The sequence below is a fragment of the Rhinolophus ferrumequinum genome, chromosome 25 (assembly GCF_004115265.2).
Source record: "Rhinolophus ferrumequinum isolate MPI-CBG mRhiFer1 chromosome 25, mRhiFer1_v1.p, whole genome shotgun sequence".
NCBI classification, from domain to species: Eukaryota; Metazoa; Chordata; class Mammalia; order Chiroptera; family Rhinolophidae; genus Rhinolophus; species Rhinolophus ferrumequinum.
The window spans coordinates 3,720,042-3,736,706 of NC_046308.1; the positions used below are offsets into that span (position 1 = coordinate 3,720,042).

Below are 16,665 nucleotides of genomic sequence, written 5' to 3' on the forward strand. Positions count from 1 at the left end.
TTGGGCCCATGGAATGTTCCAGAGATTTGTCGGCCCCTGGAATCAGAATGATGGAAACGTTTTACATTGTGAACTTTTGAAGAGTTAGGACACTAAATTCCTCCATGCCTTGGAGTGTACTGTCCAGTGAGAGCGTCAGGTCAACACTCGAGGGTGAGGGTCCTGGGGTCCGAACTCAGGTCTGCGATGGGGTATAACAAGGTCGGAAATGGTGGTTGGTCAGGCTTCCTTGGACGAGTGTCGATGGAGGCAAGACCTGAGGGTGATTCGTTAGGACTCCTGCGTCGTGGTGGAGGCACGCTCAGGCTGGTTTAGGCCACAAGGGGGATTTGTTAGATGCTCACAGGAGGAGTTCAGGCATGGCTGGATCCAGGGGCTCGAACCACGCCTTAGGGAGCTGACTCTCAGCTCTGCTCCTTTGTGTGCACTGTGTTCTCAGGCAGGTTTATGCCACCAGCACAGCCAGGCAAGGGGAAGGAGAGTCGCCCGAAATCCTGAGTGTCACTCGTCTCTCTTGTCCTTTTCCTCACTGAATGAGGCCTTCAGCCCTTGTTCATCTATTTTCAACAGCAGGGGGGAGGTGGCCAAGGTTGGGGAAAGGGGTGTCCCAAACTCATACGCAGTCAAGGAAAGGGAATGAGGTGAAAGGGATGGGTGGGGATTGTGGCTAACTGGCAAGCTGGATATTCTGATATTTTTCCAAGAGAAGCTGGAAATCTGGATTTTATAAGCAGTGTTCCAATTGTTTTGAAAAAACATGGTGTGTGCCAGGAAGAGCTTCCCTGTTGGCCACAGCTGACTGTCATCATTTTGTGGCCTCTGTTCTTAGTTGTGACTTTTATCTCAAAGTATTTTGCCCTCTATGGTCTGGGCAGAATGTGCCATGGAATGTACCAGAAGGTCCCAAGGCTTGGGAAGACACGTTTAACGCCTCTGGAGATGCCCTTTCCAGAAGTCGGGCCCCGGGGCCTCAGCAGTTCCTTCGAGAGCCCTCCAGTTTGGCCTGACATAGTCTCAGAGAGAGACAGTAAACCCCAGTGGTTAGTGACATAGAGTCAGGTGCCACAGTCCCTGGGTTCAAATCCCCACCCTGCTGCTTCCTAGCTGTGTGCCCTTGGGCAAGCCCCTTCCCCGCTCTGTGCCTCAGTTTCCCCCTCTGTAACACGGGGCTGGCAATACCGGGTAGATTGTTGTGAGGCTTTAAAGGAGCACAGTGAAGGCTGTTTCCCCCAGTGCCTGGCCCACTGGGAGTGTGTGCGCCTGGCTGATACTGAAACCCGTGCTTCCCGGCTCGGCTCCTGGGATCCAGCTGGCGGTGGCCAGGGGCAGTCCTGGACGCCTCCCCCTTCTCCCTGCACTGCCAGGGCGTGGCTCCCAAGGCCCAGAGCAGGCAGCCGCCACCTCCTTCCCCAGCCACCCTGCCAGGCGCTCAGTGCACTTTGCTGTGGGATGGGTGGCGCTGCACTAGACACAAGTCCTGCTCACAGCTGCTTTAAAAATAAAAGCAGCACACAGAACACCAGCCCTAGAGGACAGTTTTCTGCCTTTGGCCAGCGTGCCAGGGGTTTCACTTGACGCTTTGGTGCCTGCATGAAGTGATTTGGGGCTGGGGAAGTCTCCGTTCAGCATGCCGGTCCCAGCCTGCCTTGGCCTCCGTGTCAAGGAGTCCCTTTCCGGCCAGCTGCCTGCCACTGGCTCACGCGTGTCTCTCGCAGGGAAGACAGTCTGAGTTCCTTGGGGTTTGTTCCTCGCTGGCTCAGGCTGGGAGTGGGCCAGCTGTGGACCCCGGGAGGACTTCTCACAGGGCTACCCCAGAGCTTCCAGCCTGGTCCCCTGGAATCTGCAGAAAGCAGAGGGGAGGCCAACCACAGCTCTGGGCATTTGGTGCTGCTGTGTTGTGAGTCTCGATTGTGACGGACGATTGAGTTGTGGCCCCAAAAGTTATGCTTACTCGGAACTGTGAATGGGCCTTGTTTGGACAAAGGGTCTTTGCAGATGTGCTCAAGTTAAGGATCAAGATGAGATCATCCTAGGTGATGATGAGCCCAAAATCCGATGACAGAAAGGCACACACAGTACGCCATGTGACACCCAGGCAGGGATGGGAGTGAGGAGGCCACGAGCCAAGAAACGCCTGGAGCCACCAGGAGCTGAAAGAAGCTTGGGAGGACCCTCTCTAGGAAGCTTCGGAGGGACGCAGCCCGACAGCTTGATTTCAGGCTGCTGGCCTCCGGAACTGTGACAGGGTACATTGCTGTTGTTCTAAGCGCCCCGGTTGGGCCTCAGCAGCCCCAAGAAACTAATGCAGTTATGAATTTTATGTTAATCACATTTAAAATTTCAAGACCCTGTCTGCGGCCTCTGGGGCCCTCTGAGACCCGGCGCCGTGACAAGACCGACCTTCCCGGGCATGCCCTCCGCTTGCTCATCCCTCCAGCTGCGCTGGCCTGGCTGTTCCGGAACTCACCTCACAGCCTTTGTCGTGGCTGTTTCCTCTGCCTGGGACACTGTCCCCTGAGAAGTTTCCACATCCCTCTGCTCCATGCAGGCCCCTGCTGAACTGTCGCTGCCTCACAAACCCCCGTCCACAGCAGCTGCCACTACGGGAATTGCTTCATGTCCTTATCTGCGGTTGACTTTCTCACCTCTTCCCGGGTCAGCTCCACGCCGGCCGGAGCTTTGTCTTGTTCCCTGCTGTCTGGCCAGTGCCCAGCACGTACAGTAAATGTTTGTTGAGTGTCTGATGGCCCCAGGCCTGGGGGCAGGGACTGTTACCAGTTGAGAGGTGGACGCGACTTGCAGAAAGAGAGTAAACTGGGCTGGAGTGGTGCCCCTTCAAACAAACCATCTTTATTTTTAATTAAGATGAAATTCACGTCACATAAAAATTAACCATTTTAAAATGAACAATTTATTAGTTTTTAGTACCTTGATAATGTACAGCCACTGTCTCTTTCTAGTTCTAAAATATTTTCGTTACCCCAGTAGGATACCCCTTCTCCCCCTTCTCCCTCCCCAGCCCCTGGCAGCCAGCACTGTCCTTGTGTCGCTGTGCATGGGCCTTTTCTGGAGATTGCGTAGCATGTGTGGGACCACGCAGTATGTGGTCCTTTGTGTCTGGCTTCTCTCGCTCAGCATCACGTTTCTGAGGCTCCTCTACTTCGTAGCGTGTGTCAGTGCTTCCTTCTTCTTTATGGCCAAGCAGTATTCCATCGTATGGATTGACCTCAACAAAACCATCCCATAAGTAGTTTTTCATGTGAGGAAACTGAGGCAGTCTAGAGAGATGGTCGTCATGTGCCCAAGTCTTGGAGCCTTGGGGTGTGGTGCAGGGGAGCAGGAGGTGAAAACAGGCAGATGTTTTCTAGCGCTTGCTTGTCCGTTGCCCGCCCCCCCCCGCCCCCCGCCCTCTCTCGCCTTCTCTCGCCCTCTGCCTACCCCTTACCCCTCCCTGCCCAGCTCCCACCCTGCTCCCAGCCCTCTCTCTCTGCCTGGCCAGGAAGGAGAGCTGTGTAGGGAAGAAGTGAGTGGTGCTTCCTTCCCCTTGGGGCTGGATGCTGAACAGGGGCCAGACTGTGGGGCCTCCTAGTCCTCCGAGCCCCCCACAGGCTTAGTTTCTGTTGACCCTGCAGGAGGCACCAGACAGGTGTGCCCCCGGTCCACAGCTGGGCAGGCCCATGCCGCAGAAGCCGGGGGCCTTCCCCAGGGCGTCTGGCCTAAGGCCCCCCCGCCCCCGCCTCCCTTTCGGAATCCTTCTGCCACCTGTGCCTCCACGCGCCCCATCACAGCGCATCCTGCAGTGTTGTCACTGGTCTTTCCCACCGTCCTCAAAGCTTTGCCTGGCACACAGGTCCCTGGAAGTGGCACGTTGGTCAATTTGGGTCAGGGGACACTTTTTCAAAGAACCGAGGAGGGATCACTGGTCACCCTCAGAGGCTTGGGGAATGAAGAAGTCTTTGGCTAAGCAGATGACCACGTGCTTATTCTGACATGAGCTCAGCTTCAGCCTCTGGCTCTGTGTAGAGGGTGCAGCATGAGGCTGTTTCCGGTGTTTGATGATCTGCCGTCTCCATGAAGTTACTCAGCAAACCCTCCGCTTCCTCCGGGGAAGACACAAGAAGTGGCCGCAGAGTGACGCGGACCAGCGTGGAACCTGCCCGAAGCACAGAGCACTCTGGGGATTTGCTTGAGTTACTCCTGATTCCAGGGCCGGCCTCTGCGAAGGTCTGGACGCGGGTCGGTGTCCAAAACTAACAGAAAAGAACAAAAGGAACCAGTGAGTCCTGCCCCTGTCGCTTCAGGCTCCGCGTCCTGGCTGGGCTTGGTGGGGCCGGTTTGGCCCGTTCCTGAGTTTTGCGGTCTCCTGACGGTCATGGTGAGAGGTGACGGGCTGGAAGACAGCGCCCGGATCTGTGGTCTACGCGGACGGATTTGGGTCACTCACTTCCTGTGCCTCGGTTTCTCCACGTGGACAAGAAGGCTTTGGAGTAGAAGAAACCCCACCTTGGCTTTCAGGCTGGTGTTTTCTTGGGAAAGGCTGGAGGGTGAGCTGATGAAAGGTGACACACTTAACGGGCTCCGTGTGGGACCTTCACTGGTCTCCTAGCAGACATTCCCACCCCCCTGACTAGACCAGTGGCCACGGACCTCTGTCACATGCAGATCTGACCCAGCCCGAACGCTTTGTGGCTCCTTGCTGACTACACCACGTGGCATGGCGGGGGCAGGCCAGGCTTATCAGGTTCAAGCCGCAGCGTGTGACCTTGGGCAAGTCACTAACCCTCTCGGGGCCTGTTTCAAATTCTCTGCATACGGGGGTTCAGAATTGCCCCTGCCTTTTGTTCTGCTGTTGTGAGGACAGAGGGGTTCACAGGGGAAGTGCTGGGCACAGTACGTGTTACTGTTGTTACGACTCTCGGGGGCACCCCCGGCCTACAGTTACGTGACTTGCGTCTTCATGAGCCACGCTCCCCCCACCCTTCCCGTTGCTCCCCGACCTCGTCTTCTAGCTCTCCCCCCTCCACCCCCGTCTTCTCTGCTTTTGCAACACTCCAAACTCGGTCTGACCTCCAGGCCTTTGCATCGGCTGTGCCTGCTGCCCCTGGTACCTCCCCTGTGTCTGCACCCCGCGAGCCCCGGGCGTCACGCAGGGTGCCACGTTGGGCAGACATCTCTGGGCCCAACTCCTGGGTGCCGGAGGTGAGAGACCACTCGCGGGACCGTCTGCGTCCTCGCGGCTGTGGCAGCCTCTCCTGATGCCTTGTCACTGCTGCTGAGAGCACTGGGAAGGAGAGCCGTGCCTGCCCTGCTACAGATGGGAAGTTGATACCCAGAGACGCTCAGACAAGTCTCTGAGTCACACGGCTAGTTGCCGCCAAGGTTCAGATGGCTGGCCGACCACCAAACCACGCATTTTGGTGCGTGCGTGTGCGTGTCTGTGTGTCTGGGTCTTTTCACCCTCTGGGCCAGGTGACCCTCCTTCAGAATACCAATGTGAGGGGGTCATGTGTGCCTTTCCTGAGATTACAAGGACGACAGAAATATTTTAAAGGCAAAGCCTGCCCTCTGGCCATGTCACCCTGGAGGCTGGAGGACCAGGAAGGGACGGGTAGCGGCTTTGTTTCTACGAGGTGGTGGGCAGGCCTGGGCTCCCGGGTGGACGGTCCGGCTGGGAGGAAACGGGTTAAAGGAAGAAAATTTGGCCTGGAGCTCGCTTTCCCTGCGAGCGAGCGAGCGAGCGAGTGAGCGAGGGAATAGTGAAGAGGTTTTCTACTGAGCTATAAAAAGGCCTCCCAGTGTTTCAGCTCCTGAGTGTCGGGCTGGAAGCCCGCCAGGGTTACCATGGCGATGAGGAATTATTACTTACTGCCAAGGCTGGGAGAAAAAGCTTGTACTTTTGGCTTCCCAACAGGAGGAGTGGACTTATGTAATTCCCTATGTTTATAGGCCCGAGTGGCAGGAGGCAAAAAGGATCGCCGAGGCCCGACCTCGCGTTGGCGGCCCCCTGCGGGTTGGGCAGCCCTTGGGTTGTCCCCAGTGGGCCTGGCCGGCCCTGTCTTGGGGACATCGGTGAGGGTCTGGGGGTGGCCTGGCTGCAGACAGGACCCACAGGGCCTCCCCATCCGGGGGAGCCCGCAGTGTCACGGGAAGGCGGTAGGGCCCAGCGGCCAGCCTTTCCCGGTGTCGGGCCTGCAGGAAGGATGGTTGAACGTTGGACGCTGGGTGTCTTCTGGAAGCCAGCAGAACAGTCTGTGTGTGGACTCTGTTGACCTACTGCTGGCACGTTTTCCTTGTCTTTTTTTTTTTCTGTGGGAGAGTTACTTCAAGTTGTGTTCGGAGCTGACGTGAGTGAAAGGCTGGTCATGTGCTCGGTAAGAGAAGTTTCCGGGCCCGGTGGTGGGCCGGGAGCCGCGGGGGCCGTGGCCCTGGCAGAGGAAGGGTGGCCAAGGACAGGGGCCGTGGCTCGTGGTAGGACTGGGCCCTGGGTTGGGGTACCACTGGGGGCCAGTGGCTCAGCTGGCAGGAGCCCTGGTTCTGCCGGTGTGGTGGTCCAGGGCCGGGCTGTGTGGGCCCCGGGCAGCCGGCAGGAGTGGACAGTGGGCCAGCCAGAGTAGCTGAAGTCCCGGAAAAGGGTGCCGAGAGGGTGGGTGGCCCGGAGGGACAGTGCTGCTTGGCTGCTGTCTGTGGGAGGGGATGTGTGGGGCGGGAAACGTGGGCAGAGCCGGGGGTCTGGGTGGTCCTGGTTTCTTCTTCGGTACTGGCCGCCAGGGGTGGCCTGGGGATCTCAGGACTTGGGGGTGCAGCTGGGGAGGGGCCAGGTGCAGGTAGCGCTGCGGCGTCCCTGGCAGCCGGCTCCCACCACGGTGGCGCTTGGCTGGGTGCCCATGTCTGGTTTGAAATCAGCACCACCGGCCCAGGCTTGCCCAGGGCCCTGGCAGCCAGGAGCGGGATAAACACTGGAGAGTTGGAGTGAGCTTACAAGGAACCTTCAGTTTCGAGCAGAGTGGATGAGGGAGCGACGTGTCCTGTAGTCTGGGTGGGCTGGGACTGGTGGGAGGCAGCAGCAGGGCTCGTGGGGGCTCACGTCCTGGCCTGCGAGGGGTCTCAGGCAGCGTCGCTGAATTGCCACAACCCCGGTTTGAATCCTGGTTCCGTCCCTTTCACTGTGGGTGGCCTCGCCTCCCCTGTGCGAGTGGGGCCCTAATGGGGGCCACACAGACATGGGGTGACATGAGATGAGCTGCAGCCTCCTGGTTCACTGCATAGTCAGACTGCTGTGTTCACATTCTGGCCAATGCTTCCTGGCTGTGTGACCCTGGGACAAGTCACTTTCCAGCTCTCAGCCTCAGTTTTCCTGTCTGACAAATGGATGTGCCATCTGTCTCTAGCCCACAAGTTGTGTGGCTTACGGGGGCTAATAAATGGTCCCACCCCACCCTTCGTGGACCATATGACCTTGGACAGTGGGACCTCACTTGTCTCATCCATGCTGCGCGAGCCACCGGCCAGTGTGCCTCGGGGAAACCAAGACAAACCCGCAGGGTCCCCGTGGCTGGTGTCTTGGGGGAGGGCTCGGTCAGTATGGACAAAAGCTTGGATTTAAGTTAGTTATGTCTTGGTCTCTGGCAATTTTTCTTGTCGAGAACTAAGAGCACTCCCATTTTATAGGCGAAACCGCGGCCGGGAGAGTGGGAGGTGGCAGAGTCCCCACCCGCCCCAGGCTCTGTCTGCATTTGGTCTTGGGCTGGGGTCCCTGGGGCTCTGCCAGTCTTGCCTGTTTTGCTCTGTCTCCCACCTAACCTGGACCAGACACCCCAACTGTGCCCAGCGTGGCCTGGGGGCTGGGCAGGCAGGGCTGGCTCTCCCACTGAGGGTGGCAGCAGTCCTATGTTTGTAAGTGACACCGGATGCTGGGCTGGTGGCTGGCTTGGGGCCTCTCCTTTTGGGCCAGCAGGAGCCATTGGGGAGTTCCCCGGGTGTCCAGGGTGCCCACGCCAGCTGCCTGCTGTCTCATTGTCCTCAAACCTCTCCTGGGGGCCTCGGAAAAGGCCTCTGCAGCAAGGGGCCCCAAGAATGTACCCTTCCTGCCCCCAAAGCCTCCTCAGTGCCCACTGTGTTGTGGCCGCCCCTGCTCTTCCCTGAGGGTCTCGTGACTCGATCCCGCAACACCGAGAAAGACAGTTGTGTGTGGTGGTTCAGACCAGAGGTCGCACAGAGGACCCTTGTGATGGAAGCGTCTGCATAGACAGTGGTGGCCGCACTGCGCTGAGCGAGAAGTGCCCAGAGCTAAACACGCGCACACTCACATGCACACGCTCAGACACACTCACACGTGAGTGCGTGTAAAACTGGAGCGACTGACTGTCAGTGTTAGTTTCCTGGTTTCGCCGTTGATATTGACCTGTAGTTATGTGGGGACGCTTCCAGTGGGGGATGCGGGCTGAAGGGCACTTGGGAGCTTGCCACGTTCTTTCTTATGACTGAATATGAATGACTACAGAGATGTAAAAAGAGCATAAGCTTGGGGGTCAGGCTGCCCTGGGTTTGAGTGCAAGTCTGCCCCTTGTTAGCTGTGTGAATCAGAGCAGGCTTAACCCCGCCAAGCCTCAGTTTCCTCATCTGTAAAATGGGGATAGGGTTTAGTACCGTGTAGCACTTGTATGAAGGTTAAATGAGTGGATACATGCTGGGTGCTTAGAGCGATGGGGACACGTGCCGAGTGCTACGTGAGGATGCTGTTGCTGCCATAGTTACCATTTGTGATGTTACGTGATTGTTGTGGTTAGTCGGGCACTAGCTCATTTTATACCCGTATCAGCCACAGGAAGGAGGGTGCTTATGATCCCCACTTCTCAGAGGATGGGATATAAATCCCAGGCCAGAGCCTGTGTGTGATGACTCTGGCTGGGTGGCCCTGGGAAGGTTGCTTGCCCCCTCTGAGCCTCAGTTTCCTCCTTTGCTTCTCACTTGTAGGCCAGGCTAGGAGGTCAAGACATGGGGCCGGGCTCAGGACCTGTGAGAACCAGGCAGCTCTGGCCTCTGGGCCCACCACCTCTCAGTGGCCCCCTCTGAACCTCCGTTTGCAGCCCCAAAGTGTGACTCGGTGTCACTTCTGTCTGAAGGGTCACTCGTGATGGCTGAACTCCTCTCTGAGTGCTGTCCTTCCTTGCACTGTCCTCTGGGCTGCATTTTTTCTTTTCCTGCTGTTCCCTTGGTAGGTACTGGTTTCCCGCAGACCGCTTCCCTCCACTAGTGGTTGTGAGAAGGCCTTCAGGGGTGAGCTGGTGCTTAAGCGTGGGAAATGCATTTCCGTCCAACCAAAGCCAATCTGGGGGTAGCCGTCCTCCAGGGGCTCCCGAGAGAGGGTCTGCAGGTGGTTTTCCCCTTACAGCTGGCTAGTAACTGAGCTTGGGCCCCCAGACTTCCCAGGACATCCAGGCAGGGCTTGCTTTATGCCTAAGGATTCCACAGGGTTCCAGAGAATTCCAGCTGGGGGACAGGTGGACACCTACGTGCAGGGTCTGAGCTGCCAAGAGGGGCTTCCGCCATCATGTCAGGGTGATGGAGGCTTGTGCTTGGGGCTCCGGGGCGTCGGTTAGAGGTGGGGGGGTCTCAGGTCGGGCTGGGCCGGGCAGAGTCTGGATGGGCAGGGAGTGGGGCTGCGGCTGAGGGCACCCCGGCCTCTGTGCTGTTTCTTAAAGCTCCAGTCATGGTCCTGCCTGGGGACCTTGGTACATGCTGTGCCCTCTTCCTGGAAAACCCTTCTCTGAGATCTTCACAGCTTCCCCTCATTTAGGCCTCCTGAAAGAGGCCCCCTGTGCCCCCGCCCCCAGTCATTCCCTGTCACCTCACTATGGTCATCACCTGGGATTTAATGAATGTCCATCCACCATGTCCAACCAGCATTTTGTTCACCTTGGTCACCACTGTGTCCTGAGCACTGTGTCCACGGGCTCATAGTAGGTGCTGAGCAAACACTCGTGTCTGATTCAGTGTCTTCCGCAGGCTGTGGACCTGAGCTTGTCCCTTCTCAGCGAGTGGGGCGTTTCTGGGGACAGAGGCGCTTTGCTTTCACTGTTCATCCAGGCCAGCCACATGTGCGAGGGCTCCTGCTCCTGCTAGGAGGCCCCTCCAGCTGGAATCCACATTGAGCCCACCTCCTACCCTAGAAGTTCTGCAGCTGAGGGTCGAGAATGCGTTTGGGGCACTCTCAGAAAACTAGGCCTCTTGGAAAGCAGTGTGTGTTTGCTCAGAAATGCCCCATAGGAACCCACCAAGCACCCCAGAAAGTCTGCATTAGCTAAAGAGGCTCAGGAGCAAGGAAAGTCGGGGCCCCTGTGGCGACCGGGATACGGGGGAGGGGTGCAGACTGCATCAGCTTCATCACAGGTGGGGCAAGCATTCTGAACACCTTAGTTTACTGAGTCCTTCTAAGAACCCCAAGAAGGGGACCCGAATCAGCCTCTCCAGATGAGGCACAGAGAGGGTCAGCAGCTCACCCAGAGACACACAGCTGCAGGCACACTGTTACGTGGGTATGATTAATATGTAATGGCATTTTGTGTGCTGTTGTTTCCGTGCCCAGGGTGACGCTTAACACTTTAAGCAGATTATCCTCTTTCATCCTCAGAGACCCTTTTGTCATGCCTGTTTCAAAGGACGATGGCACAGCTGTAGAGGAGGCAGGATTTGAATCCAGGTTCTCAGGGGCCCTCCCCAGGGCAGGTACTATTTTCTGGGAATCTGGCTCAGACCCCTTTCCCAGTCTGAGGCCAGAGATGCCCAAACGAGTGGGTTTCTCCTTGTGGCACAGAATGGGGAAGGCAGGAGGGGCCGCCCCCTTTCGCGGAGTCGTGCATTTGCATGACAATCAGCCCTTTGTCCCGGGTGCAGCCTCCTTCCCAGGCTAATAACAGAATTCCCGGCCTGTGAAGTTGTAATGGGCCCTTTCTGCCTTCGGGGGGCAGCGGTGTGGGCCGGGCAGGGCTGGTAATAAATAGAGAGGTGGTGATTATCAGGGGCCCCACGCCCCCTTCACCCTTCAGGGGATGGGATTTACTCCCCCTGACACAGGAGCAGACCGACTCTGAGAAGCTTCCTTGGCCGCTGTTTATCCCCCCATTCCATGCTGAACCACTTCAGGCTTCTTCTTGGCCTGTCAGGTGGGGCGCCCCTCTCCCCAGAAGCGTGGGTGTGAGAGTCCCTTGTTTCCTGTAAAGTCCAGCAGCTCCATGGCAGGACTGCTCAGAGAAAGCCATTCAAACCCTGGACATGTAGCTTTAGTCACTGTGCCTCAGTTTTCTCACCTGCTTAGTGGGGATTCTGCTGGGGCTTGGCCGTGGGACAGGTAGGGCCGTGGTTGGTATAGTGGGGCGAGTGGTGGCCCCCAGAAGATTCGTGTACGTGTTACTACTCAGCCCTGTACGTGTGACCTGCTTTGGAAAAAGGGTCTTTGCAGATGTGTCTTGATGAGGTCATCCTAGATTACTGGGTGGACCCTAAATTTAGGGACCAGTGACCTTATGAGGGACAAAGAGAAGACCCACCGAGGGGATGGCCACGTGAAGACAGGCTGAGACAGCAGTGTCTCTGCCACAAGCCAAGGGATGCCGGGAGCTTCCAGGAGCTGAAGGAGGCAGGAAGGAGCCTCCCCTAGAGCCTTCGGAGGGAGCACGGCCCTGTCAGCTCCTTGATGTCAGACATTTGGCCTCCACAGCAGTTAGAGAATACGTTTCTGTGGGCTGCCATCGGTGCTGATTGGCCAGACCTGGAAGGTGGGATCAGCCTCCCCTGCAGTCCAGGACTCAGGGTGCAGAGGAGGTGGTAGCCCAAGGGACATCGGGGTGCCGAGTGCCACAGCTCGCTCACCCCGTGTGTCGGAGACGGGCCAGCTGTCGGTCCTTGCCTTGCACTCTCTTTCCCGGCCAGTATGTGTCCCCCTGGGGTGGGGGATGCCACTGATGGCCTCCTGTGGAAATGGGCCCAGCCCCTCCCACTGCCTGTTGTAGTGAGGGCCCTCTCAGGTCCCCCCCAAGCCTCTGCCCTCTTTGGAGAACATTCCTGCCTGTCACTTGCCATCACCCCTTTTTCATGCTCCCTTAGGCTTCCCTGGCCCTCTTTTGTGGCTTCCAACCGATCGTAAGTCAGAAGCCACAGGTTATGTCCTGGCAGCCCGTAGGCTGTATTTGGATGTCAGGCTGACTTATTGGGTTGGGTTTATAGTCAATGTTTTTAAAATAAAAACACTGAATTGAGAGACGTCTCTAAATCAGATTTTCTTCTCCTGAAAGGATCGGAAGCTGTGGGTCCCCTGAGCCCCGACCACTCCCAGCCTGTGCCCTTCACACAAGCAGGTCCCCCCCCCCACTTGATGCTGGCCTGGCCCGGATGTATGCCACTGGGGGCCTGGTATCTGCAGCCCTCCTTGCTCTCCCCACTCTTTCCGGCCTGGGACCCTGTCCCCTGAAGCCCTGTTAATCTTGCTCCCTCCACAAACTGGGAATCACATCCCAGGTGGGTGCTTAACTTCCCCATCAGCACTCCTGAGCATGTAAGCGCGTGTCACCCTGGACGCCTGGGTGCATGGGCCGGGGGCGGGAGGGGCTGTGCGTTCTTGATGACTACTCCGTATCAGACACTCACTGAAGCACAGACGTCCTGGGGCTAATTGAGTGGCCCCTACGTGTCCACATTCCAGCATTGGATGGAGCTGGTCAGAGTGGACCCTTTTTCCCCTCGGCCTGAGTGTCTGGGTGGCAGTAGGGGCCAGGCCTGTGGGAGTCGGGCCGCTGGGGTCCAGACTTAGACTGTTGGTTTGCATGGGAGGGCTGTTGTTGAGTGGGTGGGCTCCCGGCTGAGATGCCACTGCTGGGGAAGCTATTCTTGGCAGCAGAAACATTTGTCCTTGTTCACATGTGGCAGAGGACGTCCCCCAGAGATCTGCCCTGAAATACTAGGGACGACCCCATAAATTCCTCAGCAAGCTGCTCTTGAGGGCCCCATGTGGTGTGCGTGAAGAGGAGGGTGAAGAGGAGGAGGCATTTCCGGCAGCCGCACAGCTGGGGACTCGGGTCGCCAGATGTTGGTGCAGGGAGGTCGGTGGGAAACCGGCTGCTGCCCTCCTTCCTGGGAGGTGGCCCCCCTTCCCCTCGGGGTCTCAGCAGGAGAGGAGACGCCAGTGATGGGATGGAGGCTGCAGACAGGTGGGCAGAGAGAGGGCAGAGAGAGGGCGGCCTGGCCTGGGGCTGCGGGGGCGGGGGGGCGGGGGGGCCCTGGAGGGGCAGAGAGTTTCAGAGCAGCCCCTCCCTGCGTCCAGGCTTAGGTCCTGAGGTGATGTGGGCCAGAGAGGAGGAGGCCTTGTCTGAGGTCCAACTCCGCGCTTGGCTGTGAGGTGCCGCGGAGTGCTGGGACCCCTGGCAGCGCCCTTGCCAGCACTGGCTTTCATGGGGCAGCCCTGGCGCAGGGAACCACCACAGGGCAACCCAGGCCGGCCAGGTGCTGTTGGCTAGCAATTAGGGAGGCCTTCCTGGAGGAGGTGTGTGGCTTATTGAATTTTGTTATTCTTTAAATTGTGACAAAGGGTGATTCCCAAAAGATTTACCATCTCAGCCACTTTTAAGTGTGCAGTTCAGTTAAATACATTGATTCACACTGTTGTGCAACCGTCACCACCATCATCTCCCAAACTTTTTGATCTTGCAAAACTGAAACTCAGTTCCCATTAAGCACGATCTGTGCCCCCCGCCCCCCCCCCGCCCCCCCAGCCCCTGGTAACCTCCACTCTACTTTCTGTCTCTATGGATCTGACTCCTCTGGTTGTCTCATGTGAGTGAAATCGCATAACCGCATAGTATTTGTCCTTTTGTGTCTGGCTTGTTTCACTCGGTAGAATGTCAGACCCGTGACCTGTGGCCCATTTTCTCCTCGGTTGTTGGTTCTTTCCCATCAGGCAGCGGAGTGAATGGACCCACGGCCGCAGCCCGTCATCCTTTAGAAACCCAGTCATGGCCGCCCGTGCGTGGACGAGCAGTTACTGTGAGCGGCACGGGCTGAGCCCGACACAGCCCGCCGCTCGTCCCTGTGGCCCACTCGTCCCCAGCCCCAGGGTTAAGTGGTGGGCCCAGTTCACAGAGGGGGGCCAGCGTCCCAGCCCCATCGCCAGACACCGTGCAGAGACAATCGCCGTGGGGAAGACCAGATGGAGGAGCCGGGCCTAATGGAGAACACGTCCCTCCCGGGCGCCCATGGAGCACCACGAGGAGGAGCCGGGGAAACAGTCACGTAGTGTTCGCGGGATGCCCAAGGCAGAGGGCGCCGCTCGGCAAGGGTTCCTGCGTGGGACCCTGTGACCTGGTGTGTGGGGAGGGTTTGTCATGGCTGTGGTTTCTCTCTCTCTCTTTCTCTGTTCCTTTTAAAATTAAATGGGGAGAAGAGTCAAGGAGGAAGTGATTTTGAGAAGATCCCTGTGGCGGGGGGAGCAGGGCTGGGCTGCACTGGCTGGAGTCCAGTGGACACAAATGTACCAATTAAACTGGAAACAAACGGGCCTCCTCGGCAGCTTCAACCAGCACTGCTTCCCTTCTGTTCGCCTCGGAGGGGGTGTGGGGTGAGCGGGGCCTGGACTCGTGATTTTGGGGGTCAGAATCAGGCCTGGCTGCTTTCTGGCTGTGTGATCTTGGGCCAGTGAGTTCACCTCTCTGAGCCTTGGTTTCCTGATCTGTTGAATGCAGACGATCCTTTTTGGTGAGGGAAATTGGAGCTTCCCCCTGTGTTGGTGCCTGTGGTTGAGATCCAGCCTGCTGTTGGCGAGGCCATACAAGGCTCCTGGGAGGGTGTGAGGCACAACTGGGGGTGCTCACGTCACAGGGACTGCAGGCCCTTTTTAGGGGAAGGGAGAGATGGGGCCGGTGCCCGGTGTGCTTTGCCCCAGGCCTGTTTTTCCCTGAAGGTTGGTGTAGGCATGGCCCTCCAGCAAGGCTGAAGCAGCCTTGTGTGCTGGAGCCTGGTCATCCACATAGACCTGGAGCCCTTCTCCTCATGGCCCCTGGCCGTGTGTTCCCCTAAAGGGCCACTGTACCCACCTCCCCAGGTGCCTGGACCCCATGGGCTGAGGGACCCAGCGGAGGAGGATGGAGTGGGCACTTGCCTGCCACTCTTCTGGCCTCAGTTTCCCCATCTGCAACAGGAGGGTGTTGAGTGAGATGTGTGCAGTCACGGTTTCAGGGCTGGGAGGGGCAGCCCCCTTCCTCCCTCTGTTCAGACCCTGCGAGGCCCAGTGACCTCCCGGGAAGCACTGTCTTCAGGTGTGGGTGTCCCCGTCCTGTGTGACCTTCTCATTAGGGACTTGCTCTGTTGTTTGGTCAGTTTACTTCACCCAGTCTGTTTGCTCATCTGCAAAGTGAGGATAATAATGGAAGCTACCACTGTTACTGATGGTGTAATCGTCGTCACGGTTAGCTTGTCCGCCTCCCTGTCCGGGATTCTGAGCAGTGCAGGGTCGTGACGGCCACAGCTCTCATTTCGGGAACTCTCCTCTGGGCATGGAGCTTTCCGTAGATCTTTTCCCAATGAATCTTTCCACCGGTCTCTCCCTGGTTGGATTCTGGAGTTCGGACAGAGGTGGTTTCTCCCGGGTCCTCTGTGCCCAGCGGGCTGGGGCTTAAGAAGCAGTTGTGTGGACTTGGGGGTTCCCTGGGGGTGAGTGTGCTCATCTGTATCCCCTGTGGGGGCTGGCAGGGAACCCGACGTGGGAATATTAGTGGAATAAAGGCATACTTGGCCCTGGGGGTTGCTTTAAAAAGTGAGACCAGAAAAACCCTGGCAAATGGAACAGTTCAACAGATATCCATCAGTCAGTCTATCTGTTTGTCCATCCATCCATCCCTTCATCTATCCATCCGTATATCCATCCATATATCCGTCTATCCATTCGTCCGTCCACGCCCCCAACCCGTGCTGATACCTGGTTGGGGGCTTTCCCTGTTGGGACAGGCCTGTCACTGGATGTTGGCTGATTGGCAGGCCTTTATATCTGTCTGGCTCACTGCTGTAACCCCAGTGCCTGCACATGGTAGGTGCTCAGGTAATTTCCTGATTGACCAGAACAGGGTGGAGACCGCATTTGGAATGGTCCCAGCTTGGGGGCGGGCAGGTGGCAGGCCTGAGGGCAGCACCTGCGTTGAGCTCTCAGTGTGGTGACGGAGGCACTGTGCCAGGTTCTGGGATGTCGCAGTGAACAAAGCAAATATTTGTTGGGTTAGATAGTGTTCCCTCCAAAATTCACGTCCACCTGGACTGTGTAAACGTGAGGGGGTCACTGCAGGTGTCGTTAGTTAAGATGAGGTCACACGGGAGTAGTCTGGGCCCTGATCCAATGACTAGTGTCCTTGTGAGATGAGGGGACACCATAATGAAGATAGAGACTCAGAGGGAGATGGAGGCAGACGACCAGCTGGGGCCACCAGGAGCTGGAGTGGACCAAGGCAGGAGCCTCCCCGTGAGCCTCGGAGGGAGCCCGGCCCTGCAACACCTAGATTTCAGACTTCTGGTCTCCAGCACTGTGAGAGAATAGATTCCTGTTGTTTTCCGCCACCCCGTTTGATACTTTATAGGACAGCCCCTAACTAGTACACCTACTGTGTGCCAGGCACTGTGCCTCTCGGGGAT

The 16,665-nt window shown here is 57.7% G+C and overlaps 1 protein-coding gene across 25 annotated transcripts in view; it reads left to right on the plus strand.

Moving 5' to 3' along the window:
* The window catches only part of NCOR2 (nuclear receptor corepressor 2), a 185,108-nt gene that overhangs the window by 27,788 nt on the left and 140,655 nt on the right, over positions 1-16,665 (plus strand). The window contains exon 1 of one of the 25 annotated variants that reach the window (XM_033098521.1): positions 5,961-6,371. The exons of the other annotated variants lie outside the window; for them this stretch is intronic. The gene's annotated coding sequence lies outside the window, so the exon portion shown is untranslated. Of the gene's footprint in view, positions 1-5,960; positions 6,372-16,665 lie in introns of those variants that run through there. 25 annotated transcript variants of the gene reach the window in all.